This window comes from Otolemur garnettii, unplaced genomic scaffold (assembly GCF_000181295.1).
Source record: "Otolemur garnettii isolate 467f Iridium unplaced genomic scaffold, OtoGar3 scaffold00092, whole genome shotgun sequence".
Lineage (NCBI taxonomy): Eukaryota > Metazoa > Chordata > Mammalia > Primates > Galagidae > Otolemur > Otolemur garnettii.
In genome coordinates this window covers 2833396-2846280 of record NW_003852487.1, presented here as the reverse complement: position 1 = coordinate 2846280, position 12885 = coordinate 2833396, and the positions used below count along the sequence as shown (strand labels likewise).

Here is a 12885-nt window from a genome sequence, read left to right as displayed (position 1 = left end):
GGATTTTGTACCTTTTGGTTGTATTTTTGAGGTCACAGCTCACCTCAGGAAGGTTGAAGTGCGCTCTTCAATCTTCTCTCTTGCCTCTGCTCCAAACCATCAGCTAACTTGCTAAAGTTCTGTCCTTTAAGCCTCCTTCTGGACGAGAGCTTCTGTAAAATGCTGGCTGCATTTCGTCATCTTGGCTCCCTAAAGATCTTGAAAAAAATAATACTTCATTTTATATGAAATTGGAAAAAACCTCAAATAGCCAAGATATTACTCAGAAATAAAAACAAAGCAGGAGGAATTATGCTACCAGTTCTCAGACTATAGTCAATACTATACCTCAATACTATAAATCGATAGTGATCCAAACAGCATGGTAGTAGCACAATAATAGACACATAGATGCATAAAACATAATAGAGAACCAAGAGATGAACCCACCTACTTACTGTTATTTGATCTTTGCCTAGCCAATTAAAAACATTGAATAGGGAAAAGATTCCCAATTCAACAAATAGGGAATTCATAACAAAACATTCGATTCATATTCCAAACAATTCATAATTGCTAACTGGCTGGCGATGTGTAGAAGAGTGAATCTGGACCCACACCTCTCACCATTAACTAAGACAGACTCTCACTGGATTAAAGATTTAAACTTAAGACATGAAACTATAAAAATACTAGAGGAAAGTGTAGGGAAAACTCTTGAAGAAATCATCCTGGGTGAATATTTTATGAGAAGGACCCCCTGGCCAATTTAACCAACATCAAAAATACACTACTAGGATCTGATCAAACTAGAAAGCTTCTACACAGCCAAAAACACAGTAAGTAAAGGAAGCAGACAGCCCTCAGAATGGGAGAAGATATTTGCAGGTTATGTCTCTGAGAAAGGTTTAATAACCAGAATCCACAGAGAACTCAAACATATTAGCAAGAAAAGATCCCATCTCAGTGTGGGCAAAGGACTTGAAGAGAAACTTATCTGAAGAAGACAGGTTCACAGCCTACAGACATATGAAAAAATGTTCATCATCCTTAATCATCAGAGAAATGAAAGTTGAAATTACTTTGAGATATCATCTAACTCCAGTAAGATTAGCCCATATCACAAAATCCCAAAACTAGAGATATTGGCGTGGATATGGAGAAAATGGAACACTTCTGCATTGGTTTTGGAAATGCCAACTAATACATCCCTTTTGGAAAGATATTTAGAGAACACTTAGAGAACTAAAAATAGACCTGCCATTTGATCCTGCAATTCCTTTATTAGGTATATACCCAGAAGACCAAAAATCACATTATAACAAAGATATTTGTACCAGAATGTTTATTGCAGCCCAATCCATAATTGCTAAGTCATGGAAGAAGCCCAAGTGCCTAATCAACCCATGAATGGATCAATAAATTGTGGTATATGTACACCATGGAATATTATGCAGCCTTAACGAAAGATGGAGACTACCTCTTACATGTTTACATGGACGGAGCTGGAACATACTCTTCTTTGCTAAGTATCTCAAGAATGGACAAAAAAGTATCCAATGTACTCAACCTTACTGTGATACCAATTTATAGCTTTCTTAGTAAAGCTGTAACTCAATTATAGCCCACGAATAGAGGGAAAGGGGAGGGGGGAGGATATGTGGAGGGGGAGGGGGGAGGATATGTGGAGGGGGAGGGTAATCAGTGGGACCACACCTTTAGTGCATCTTACAAGTGTACGTGTGAAATTTATTAGGTGTAGAATATAAATGTCGTTTTTCTTTTTTTTTTTTTTGGCTGGGGCTGGGTTTGAACCTGCCAGCTCTGGCATATGGAATGCCCTACCCTTTTGAGCCACAGGTGTGGCCAAATATAAATGTCTTAACACAATAAGTAGCTGTGAAGGCTTTGTTTACTAGTTTAATGATAATATTTTGAATTGTATATAAGTTGAGCACCTTTTACCCTATTGCATTAATGTACACACCTATGATTTAATTTAAAAAAAGAAAAATATAATCAAATTATGTCACATCAAACCAAGTGGAATTTTCAAAATGAAAAAAAAGTTTTGTAACTTTTAAGTGCAAGTCTTATAGCTATTATGTTAAATTTATTCATAAGCACTTTATATTCTAAAATCTGTAATGCTGTCATTAATGGAATTGTGCTCTTAATTTCCAGATTGTTTATTACTCAGATTTAGAAATACAATTGATTTTTGTGTATTGATCTTATATTCTTCTATTCTGTGATCTTGTTTTTTACTCTAGTGTTGTTTTGTGTATTCCTTAAGATTTTCTATATACTGGATCATCTTACCCATGAATAACAGTAGTTTTATTCCTTAAAAACTGAATGTCTTTTATTTTTTCAGTAGGTTGAACTTTCAGTATTATGTTGAACAGAAGAGGAGGTGACGGCCAAGATGTGAGACTTTTACCATTTTTCCTCTAAGGATAAGAATTCACTCTTTCATACCATTATATGTATGACACTTACTATGGGTTTTTCGCAAATGATCTTTATCAGGTTGAAGAAATATTCTAAGCTTGCTAAGAATCTTTATCATGACTGTTTGTTGGGTTTAGAAAAAGCATTGGTTTGTTGTACCTATTGAGATGTTCATGCGTTTTTTGTCCTTTATTATACTGTATTCTATTGTGGATCACTATGAAAGTTTTCTTTTTTTTCTTGTCTTTTTTTGGAGGCATTGAGGGTACAAAGTATTAGGATACACTCATTGCATCTGTTAGATCAAGTACCTCTTATACTTGTGTTCTGCCCTCAAGTGGTTGGCCATTCACCATGACCCTGTACACCTCCTTCCTCCCCTCTCCCTGCTACTTTATTCCCATACCCCACCCCTTGTGTTAGCTCATCTATTGCCTTCATGTTAGAATTGTGAACACTGGATTCTTGCTTCTTCATTCTTGTGATACTTTACTAAGAAGAATGTGTTCCACCTTCATCCAGGTTAATGCAAAAGATGTAGTCTCCATCTTTTTTTAGTGGCTGAATAGTATTCCTTGGAATACACATACCACAGCTTTTTAATCCATTCCTGGGTTGGTGGGCATTTAGGCTGTTTCTACATTTTGGTGATTGTAAATGAGTTGTGATAAACAGTTTAGAGCAAATGTGCTTATGATAAAAGGATTCCTTTTCTTTTGGGTAGATGCCTAGTAATGGGATTGCAGGATCAAAGGGAAGATCTGAGTTCTTTGAGGATTCTCCATACTTACTTCTAAAAAGATGATATTAGTTTGTAGTCCCACCAGCAGTGTAATAGCGTTCCCTTTTGTCCATATCCACACCAGCATCTGCAGCTTTGACACCTTTGATGTAGGCCATTCTCACTAGGGTTAGGTGATATCTCCAGGTAGTTTTGATTTGCATTTCTCTGATGAGGAATCATGAGCATTTTTTCAGGTTTGTTAGCCATTTGTCTCTGTTAGAGACGATTCTGTTCATGTTTCTTGCCCAGTGGTATATGGGATTGTTTGGTCTTTTTTTGTTGATTATTTTGAGTTCTCTATAGATCCTAGTTACCAAGCTTTTGTCTGATTCATAACATGCAAATATCTTTTCCAATTCTGAAGGTTGTCTATTTGCTTTGGTTGTTGTTTCCTTAGCTGTATAGAAGATTTTCAGTTTAATTAAGTCTGATTCACTTATTTTTGTTGTTGTTGCAGTTGCCATGAAAGTTGTCCTCATAAAATATTTCTCTAGGCCAATGTCTTCAATTGTTTTCACCACACTTTCTTTGAGGATTTTTATTGTTTCATTCCTTAGGTTTAACTCTTTTATCTGGAATCAATTTTTATAAGGGCCAGTTTTAGACTTTTTTTTTTCTTTATTAAATCATGACTGTGTACATTAATGCATTTATGGGGTATTATGTGCCAAACTGATAATTTGGAATGCTTACATTGAACTGATTAAAGTAACCATCACCTCACTTGCTTATTTATTGTGGTAAGACATTTATACTCTATTCTCAGTTTCAGTCTTTTTATATGTGGTTATCCAGTTCTCTCAGCACCATTTATTGAATAGGGCTTCTTTTTCCCAGTGTATGTTATTTGGTTTATCAAATATCAGGTAGCTGTAAGATATTAGTTTCATCTCATAGTTTTCTATTCATTTCCAAATGTCTATTTCAGGGGTCCTCAAACTTTTTAAATAGTGGGCCAGTTCACTGTCCCTCAGACCATTGGAGGGCCAGACTATGGGCCCTGGGATGAGTTGGCTGCTAAGCAGAACAGACAGCGGCAGCAAAAACACCTGGCGGGCCAGATAAATGTCCTAGGCGGGCTGCATATGGCCCACGGGTTGTAGTTTGAGGATTCCTGGTCTGTGTCTCTGTCTTTGTGCCAATACCATGCTGTTGTTTTTTGGCCTGGCCTGGGTTTGAACCCACCACCTCTGGTATGTGGGGCCAGCATCCTACTCCTTTGAGCCACAGGCACCGCCCAAATACCATGCTGTTTTGATCACTATGGCCTTGTAATATAGCTGAAAATCTCGTAGGGTGATACCCCAGGTTTGTTTTTATTACTGAGAATTGCCTTGGCTATATGGGTTTTTTTGTGGTTCTATACAAAATGAAGAGTTATTTTTTCCAAATTTTGAAAGAATGATGATGGTATTTTAGTGGAGATTGCATTGAATTTGTAGATTTCTTTGAGAAGTATAGACATTTTCACAGTGTTGATTCTTCTCAGCCATGAGCATGGTATGTTCTTCTATTTGTTAATATCTGATACTATTTCTTTCATTATGGTTTTGTAATTTTCTTTGTAGAGGGCCTTCACCTGTTTTCTTAGGTATATTCCTAGTTATTTCTTTTTCTTTCTTTCTTTTTTTTTTTTTGTTGAAGCTACTGTGAAGGGAATTGTCCTTTTTTAGCTTTTCATCTTGGCTGTTATTGGCATATACAAAGGCTACTGATTTGTGGACCTTGATTTTATATTCTGATGTATTACTGTATTTTTTTTTTTTTGATAATTTCCAGGAGTTTTGTGGTTGAGTGTTTGAGGTTGAGTATAACATCATATCATTGGTAAATAGTGACAGATAGACCTCCTCTGTACCCATTTTGGTGCCCTTTATTTCCTTTGTTTGTCTGATTGTATTGCCAAGAACTTCCAGCACTATAGTTGAATAGTAGTGGTAATAAAGGACAACCTTGTCTGGTTCCATTTTGAGTAGAAATGCTTTCAGTTTTAACTCCATTCACAATAATATTAGCTGTGGGTTTGTCATAGGTGGCTTTATTCAGTTTTAGAAATGTGCCCATTTATACCTATATTTTTAAGTGTTCTAATTAGAAAAGGGTGCTAAATTTTATTGAATTCATTTTCTGTGTCTATTGAGAGTATCATATGGCCTTTGTTTTTTCTATTGTTGATATGGTGAATTATATTTATGCATTTGTGCATGTTAAACCAGCCTTGCATACCTGGGATGAAACCTACTGTAATTCAACCTAATTGTAATGAAATTCTTTAATGTGCAGCTGTAATTTGTTGGTTAGAAGTTTATTGAGAATTTCTGCCTCTATATTCATTAGTGAAACTTGTCTGAAATTCTCCTTTTTAATTGGGTCTTTTCCTGGTTTTAATATCAACATGATGTAAAAAGCAAACAAAGAAACAAACAAAAATATTAGGGTGATGTTTGCTTCATAGAATGTGTTGGGGAAAATTCCTTCCTTCTCAATTTTTTGGAATAATTTCTTCAGTACAGGTAAAAGCTCTTCCTTGAAGGTTTGATAGAATTCTGGTGTGAAGTCATCTGGACCAGGACTTTTTTTTGTTGGGAGGTTTTTTATTGTTTCTTCAATCTCAGTTCTTTCTTATTTTTTTTTTTAGACGGAGCCTCAAGCTATCCCCCTGGGTAGAGTGCCATGGCATCACAGCTCACAGCAACCTCCAACTCCTGGGCTCAAGCGAGTCTCCTGCCTCAGCCTCCCAAGTAGCTGGGACTACAGGCGCCCGCCACAACGCCCGGCCATTTTTTGGTTGCAGCATTGTTGTTTGGCGGGCTGGGCTGGGGATTCGAACCCGCCACCTTAGGTGTATGTGGCTGGCGCCTTAGCTGCTTGAGCCACAGGTGCCGAGCCCTTCAATCTCAGTTCTTGAAATCAGTCTGTTCAAGGGATATATCTCTTCTTCTTTTTCTTTTTTATTAAATCATAGCTGTATACATTAATGCAGTTGTGGGGTACAGTGTGGTATTTTCATACACAGTTTGAAATATTTCCATCAAACTAGTTAACATAGCCTTCATGTCATTTTCTTAGTTATTTTGTTAAGACATTTATATTCTACTTTTAGAAAAATCACTTGTACTCTTGTAAGATAAACCATAGATGTGATTCCACCAGTCACTCTCCCTCCACCCATCCATTCCCCCTCTCTTTTCCCTCCCTCCTTCCCATATTCTTAGGCTATAATTAGGTTATAGCTTTTATTTATTTATTTATTTTGAGACAGAGCCTTAAGCTATCCCTCCTGGGTAGAATGCTGTGGCATCACAGCTCACAGCAACTTCCAACTCCTAGGCTCAAGCGAGTCTCCTGCCTCAGCCTCCCAAGTAGCTGGGACCACAGGTGCCTGCCACAACTATTTTTTAGTTGCAGCCATCATTGTTGTTTTGGTGGGCCTGGGATGGATTCCAACCTGCCACCTTAGGTGTATGTGGCTGGTGCCTTAGCCACTTGAGCCACAGGCGCTGAGCAGGTTATAGCTTTTATATGAAAGCTATAAATTAGTTTCATAATAGGACTGAGTACATTGGATACTTTTCCGTTCTTGAGATACTTTGCTAACAGGTCAATAAATTGTGGTATATGTACACCATGGAATATTATGCAGCCCTAAAGAAAGATGGAGACTTTACCTCCTTCATGTTTACATGGATGGAGCTGGAAAATGTTCTTCTTAGATCTATTCTTGATTAAATCTAGGGAGAGGATATGATTCTAGGTATTGATTCATTTCCTCCACATTGTCAATTTTCTTTGCATAGGTTTTTGTACTCAGACGATCTCTTTTATTGCTGTCGCATGTGTTGTTTCTCATTTATTGTTTTTTGATTGAGGTTATACAACAATCTCTGATGTAATTTTGGTTATTTCTTTTCTCCTGCTACATTTGGGATTAGATTCTTGTTCTTTTTCCAGTATCATTAGGTGGTTTATGAGTTTGTTGAGATAATCTCTTTTTGTTTTTCAAATGTAGGCATCTAAAGTGCTGAATTTCCCTCTTATGGTTGCTTTCACTGTATCCCACAGGTTTTGGTAACTTGTGTCTTAATTGCTGTCATGTTTGAGGAATTTAACAATTTCCTCTTTTATCTCTTCCTGAACCCAACTGTCATTCAGCATAAGGTTGTTTAATTTCCATGTCTTTGTGTGGGGATGAATGTTTTTGATGGGGTTGAGTTTCACCTTTATTGCCTTGTGGTGGGAGAAGATACAAGGTATAATTTCTATTCTTTTAATTTTGCTGAGGTTTGATTTGTATACTAGGATGTGGTCTATTTTGGAGTATGTACTGTGGGCTGATGAGAAAAATGTATATTCTTTAGCTTTGGGATAGCGTGTCCTGTATATGTCTGTTAATTCTATTTTTTCTAGGGTCACGTTTATGTCCTTTGTATCTTTGTTTAGTTTCTCTTTAGAGGATCTGTCCAGTTCTGCCAGAGAGGTGTTAAAGTCCCCAACTACTATGGTGTTAAGGGATATGATATTGCTCCAACCCTTCAAGGTCTGTTTCATAAATCTGGGAACATTCAAGTTGGGTACACAAATATTTAAAATTGAAACTGTCTTCTCGTATTGTTCTTTTGACCAGTGTAAAGTGTCCATCTTTGTCTTTCTTAACTTTAGTTGCTTTAAATGCACGTGTATCTGAGAAAAAGATTGGCACCCCTCCTTTCTTTTGATTTCCATTTGCTTGAAATACTGTTTTCCATCCCTTAACCCTGGGTTTTGATTTGTCCTTCAAGATTAGGTGCGTCTCCTGCAGACAGCATATGGATGGCTTGTGCTTTTTTATCCAGTGGTCCAGCCTGTGCCTCTTCAGTCGTGAATTCAGTCCACTGACATTTATTGAGAGAATTGATAAGTGTGGTGGAGTTCTAGTCATCTTATTTAGAGAACGCCTTGTGTAGTTTTGTCCTTTGTGCCATTGTGCAAGCTTAAGTTTTAGCTTCTGGGTGTTTACTTTCCTCTGGTGGTCAGTGTTGAGAATAGGTCTAAGTATTTCCTGTAGAGCTGGTCCTGTGGGGAATTTCTTCAGTGTTTGTATGTCCGCAGAAGATTTGACTTCTCCATCAATTTTGAAGGTTAGTTTAGCAGGATATAGAATTCGGGGCTGAAATTTGTTTTGTTTAAGAATGCTGAAGTTGAATGACCATGCTTTTCTGGCTTGGAAGGTTTCAGCTGAAAAATCTGCTGTCATCCTAATGGCTCTGCCTCTGTAAGTCAGTTGGCACTTACTCCGTGCTGCTTGCAGAATTTTTTCTTTCCATCTTGACTGTGAACAGGTTCATTGCAATGTGTCTTAGAGAACCTCTGAAGGGAGTGTATTGGGATTTTTAGTAAAACTTGGGAAGTTTTCATTTATGTCTGTCTCCTGTAGGGTTTTCATTCCTTTGGGACCATCTTCGTCCCCTTCAAGGATCCCTATTATTCATATGTTGAACACTTCACAGACTCTTGTAGTTCTCTAAGCGCCTGCTCTGCTTTCTCTCTCTTCTCTTCTGACTACCTGGGAGTAACTCAAAAACTTTATCCTGTAGCTCTGATGTTCTTTTTTTCTCCATGGTTTAACTTATTTCTGATAGTTTCTACTGCAGTTTACATTTCCTAATTGTCTCCTTCATTTTCTTAAGTTCCACCATATCCTTTCTGTATTCTACATTAACTCATCCAACTTTTCTTTGTCCTTCCATTTTCTCCTTTGTTCCTTTTACTGTCTTCATCGTTGATATTTTAAATTCCCTTTCTGTGAAATCCATTCATTCTTTATACGTGGAGTCTTCTGCAGTAGCTGCCTCATGTCCCTTGTGGGAGTTCCTTTGTTTTGGTTTTTCATGCTGCCTGAATTTTGCTGTTGGTTCCTTCCATGTTCTTTTTTGCTAGTCACCTCTTTGTCTTCCTTTTTACTTTTTACTGCCTCTTTTGTTTCAAATAGAAGTCCTTTTTCTTCTTTTTTTTTTTCTGTTTTTGGCCTGGGCTGGGTTTGAGTCCGTCACCTTAGGCACATGGAACTGGTGTCCCCCTCCTCTGAGCCACAGGCACCACCCAGAAGTCCTTTTTCTTCATGATAGTATGTTGCAATATGTTGCCAGGATACCAGGTTGCACTTTTTTTTTCCTTAGGAGACAGAGTACAGCCAGGAACTTCTATGGTCCTTATTCCAAAGTTAGTTGCCTTCATTCATCACCTGATTGTTTCTCAGTATTTAGACTCTGCTGGATTGGAATCTTAAAGCTCACAAGAATCCTTCAGGGGCAGGTCTCAGATTACCCCCAACTGCAGTTCCTGTGGGATGCAGGAGTCCTTCATGCTCCCTCCCATGAGTGCAGTTTTGATCTCAACAGGAGAATTAAGATGGCCATGCTTTGGCTTCTGCTAAAACCTTCTCAACAACATTTTTATAATGGCAGCCCCCTGGGTGCTGATACTTTCTCAGTACAGCTTTCTTGCTTGCCACCACACCTATGGCACATCTTCTCCATCCATTTAAATCTGGTTGTTGTATACTGTTCAAGTCTGCTAAGCTTTCCTCTCAAAGTACAACTTTCCCTAAAGACTGAAAACTCTGGAAAAGCTTCCTCCCATTCTGGACCTCTGTGGGGGAGGCTAGCTATTCCCATCCAGTTGCAGTCACTTGCCTAACTCATCAGATTTCCACTGCTCCAGATCATGGACTGTTTGCAGCTCACCACCTCCTCACTGTCCTCCCTGAGCCTGTGACACAGCTCAGCAATCCTTCTGGTCTGCCATCTTGTGCCACCCCCTGCCTTACCTTATTTATAATTTAGCATTTCATTGCCACAAAGAGTATTTTGTCTTTTTTTTTTTTTTTTTTAAATGTCACCCAGACTGGAATCAAGATTACAGCTCACTGTAGCCTTGAATGCCTGGGCTCAAATGATCCTCCTGCCTAAGCCTCCCCAAGTAGTTGAGACTATAGGCACATTGCATCATGAGCACCTAACTTTTTTAAGAAAAAGGGTTTCACTGTTTTGCCCAGTCTGAGCTCAGAGCTGGTCTTGAATTTCTATTGTCAAGTAATCCTCTGCCCTCAGTTTCCTAAAGTGCTAAGATTACAGGCATAAGCCACGAAACCCATCCTTATCTTGTCAGTCTTATAATATTTATTTTAACATTATTTTGGTCAACTGTGCCTAAACTCCAAAAAGAGAAGGGGTATAACGAGGCATTTCTAGCCTCTCTTGCCATAATGGTCAGGAACTCAATTTTATGGTTTTTCTAGAGTCCCTCTGACCAAGAAAGGGTCTACTCAGTTGGTGGGAGACTTATAATTTTATTTTTAGTTAAACATTCATGGCCTGAAGGCAGCCGTGTTCATAGAGCAAAACTTAACTGATTTATCCACCCAGGGGAAAGCTGAAACTCTAGATTAGAAACAGTATAGGCCAGGCTAGGCCTACCAGAGGTACAACACTCTGTTTCATTTACTGTGAAGGCATTAGGCAGGAAGTAGAAGAGGATCAGATTTCTCTTCTGCTGCCCATGAAGCATAGTGTGAAAGAGGACAAAGACTATGTCAAGTACAGCGACTTCACCTGTATTCATACCAAACTCTGAACTTTATACTTTGCTCTTCTTTTTCTCATGGGGAGAAATTAACATAGAGAAAGAAGGGTGGGCCCTAATAAAGTTGGAGCAAGCTTCTCCTCCATTATAAAAACAGAGAAGTGAGACTGACATCTTCCTGAAAGCCAAAACATTTTAATACTACATCTGATCACGGACATCTTTCCACAACACCCTAACTAAGCTGTGTAATTTGACACTTAATATAACAAAGCTTTAAAGATTTCTATGATCCATAATCATTACCTTGACAATGAAGATAAAGTCTACTGAGATATCATAAAAATACTCCATACTTTAAAGGGGACAGCAATGACTTTTGCAGCAAAGACCTCTTTTATCCTGCTTATTTGCACATGCCATCTGCTTTATTAGAATGCCATGTCACATAGAACTGCTCCTATAATTGCAAGCCTCATATGATGACAACACAAAGAGAATATGAGGATAGGGAGGTGAGACAATGAACATAAACTGGGAGAATGGCTTATTTAGTAGTCTTGCCGTATTTTGTTCCCACAATAACTTAATTGGCCTAGTATTTATTGAAAAATGTGTTTTACACTTATGTGCTAAGGGTGAACAGTCAGGAAAACATAGTCCCTAAAGGAATGTACAGTCAAGTAACAGATGTAGTTCCTAAATATACTAATGGTGCCAAAAATATGTATACTTATGTCAAACAATGTGACATATATAGTCTTTCATTAGGTATAATCAGAAGTGTCTAGATGTTCAGGTAACCACTTTGCATACCTCTTGTGGTTCAGAAGTCAACATAACTTGTATTCATCTTTTGTTATTATTGAAGATTACACTTTTAATACAGTTTTTCCTTTCTTAAAATGTGTATACACTCTTTTGGCACTCTCTGTATATTAAAAAATGGCATGGATTTTAAAGCTCAGGGGTAAAGACAAAGAACAGCTACCATCATACATTTGTGAGTCCTTCCAATCCTTTTTTGTATTTTTTGGGGTATTTATACATGTATTTATATATCTCAGCAATATATAGTATTACTTAATGGTTCTCTTAAATGATATAATTCTGCAACTCATTTTTTCACTCACTATTATGTTTTTAACTTACCCCTGTTGAGATTACGTATGTTTAATTTTAAATGCTACACACACACCTGTGGTACTTTTATTATATAAATATTATACATTTTATTTACATTTTTTGGCAAATACATATTTAAGTTTCTTGGTCTATCCTATTTTAGCCATTTTATCAATGAACCTCATTTTAATAGATTTTTGTGACACATGTGAATTTTCTTCTAATCCTTTAAAATTTAGTTTTCTTTCTCAGTTACTGTGATAAACATGTAGTTCACCATGAAAGTTATGATATAGACTGTGTAATGGTTCATTATTTCACTTCCAGGAAACCATGTCAACAGCATCCTGATTTACCCTCTGAGTTTTAATTTGCTTGGCTTTCTGTATTACTAGTAGAACTTCATTTGTTTATGTGTGGATTTTATATTTCTTGAGTTTGGTGTATTTCAAAACTTTTGTAATGACTCATATAAGCTATATAAGATACACATTACTTTTAAATAGTAAAGTTATATACAACCTCAAAAAGATAAACCAAGTTACCATAGAACCCAGCAATTCTATACTTGGATATATACCCAAAAGAAATGAAAATATATGTTCACACAAAAACTTGTATACAAACATTCACAGCAGTATTATTTATAATATCCAAAGAGTAGAAACAACCCATGTGTTAATTGATGAACAGATTAATAAAGTGTAGTACTGTGTATACCCATGTGATGAAATATTTTTTCAGCCATAAAGAATGGAATACTGACACATGCTCCAATAGGGGTGAATCTTGAAAACATGCTAAGTGAATAAAGCCAATCACAAGCCTCATATTATATGATTCCATTTATTCAGTGTTCAGAATAGGCAAATCCATAGAGAAAGATCAGTTAGGGGATGTGGAAATAGGAGTAAATGCTAAGAGATATAGAGTACCTTTCTGAGATGACAAAAATACTCTGGAATTAGTGGTGATGATGACAC

General features: G+C 37.2%; 1 protein-coding gene across 1 annotated transcript in view; it reads left to right on the top strand.

Annotated features, from left to right (window-relative positions):
- Positions 1 to 12885, top strand: part of SDK1 (sidekick cell adhesion molecule 1) — a 1049055-nt gene that overhangs the window by 119185 nt on the left and 916985 nt on the right. The gene's annotated exons all lie outside the window — the stretch shown is intronic.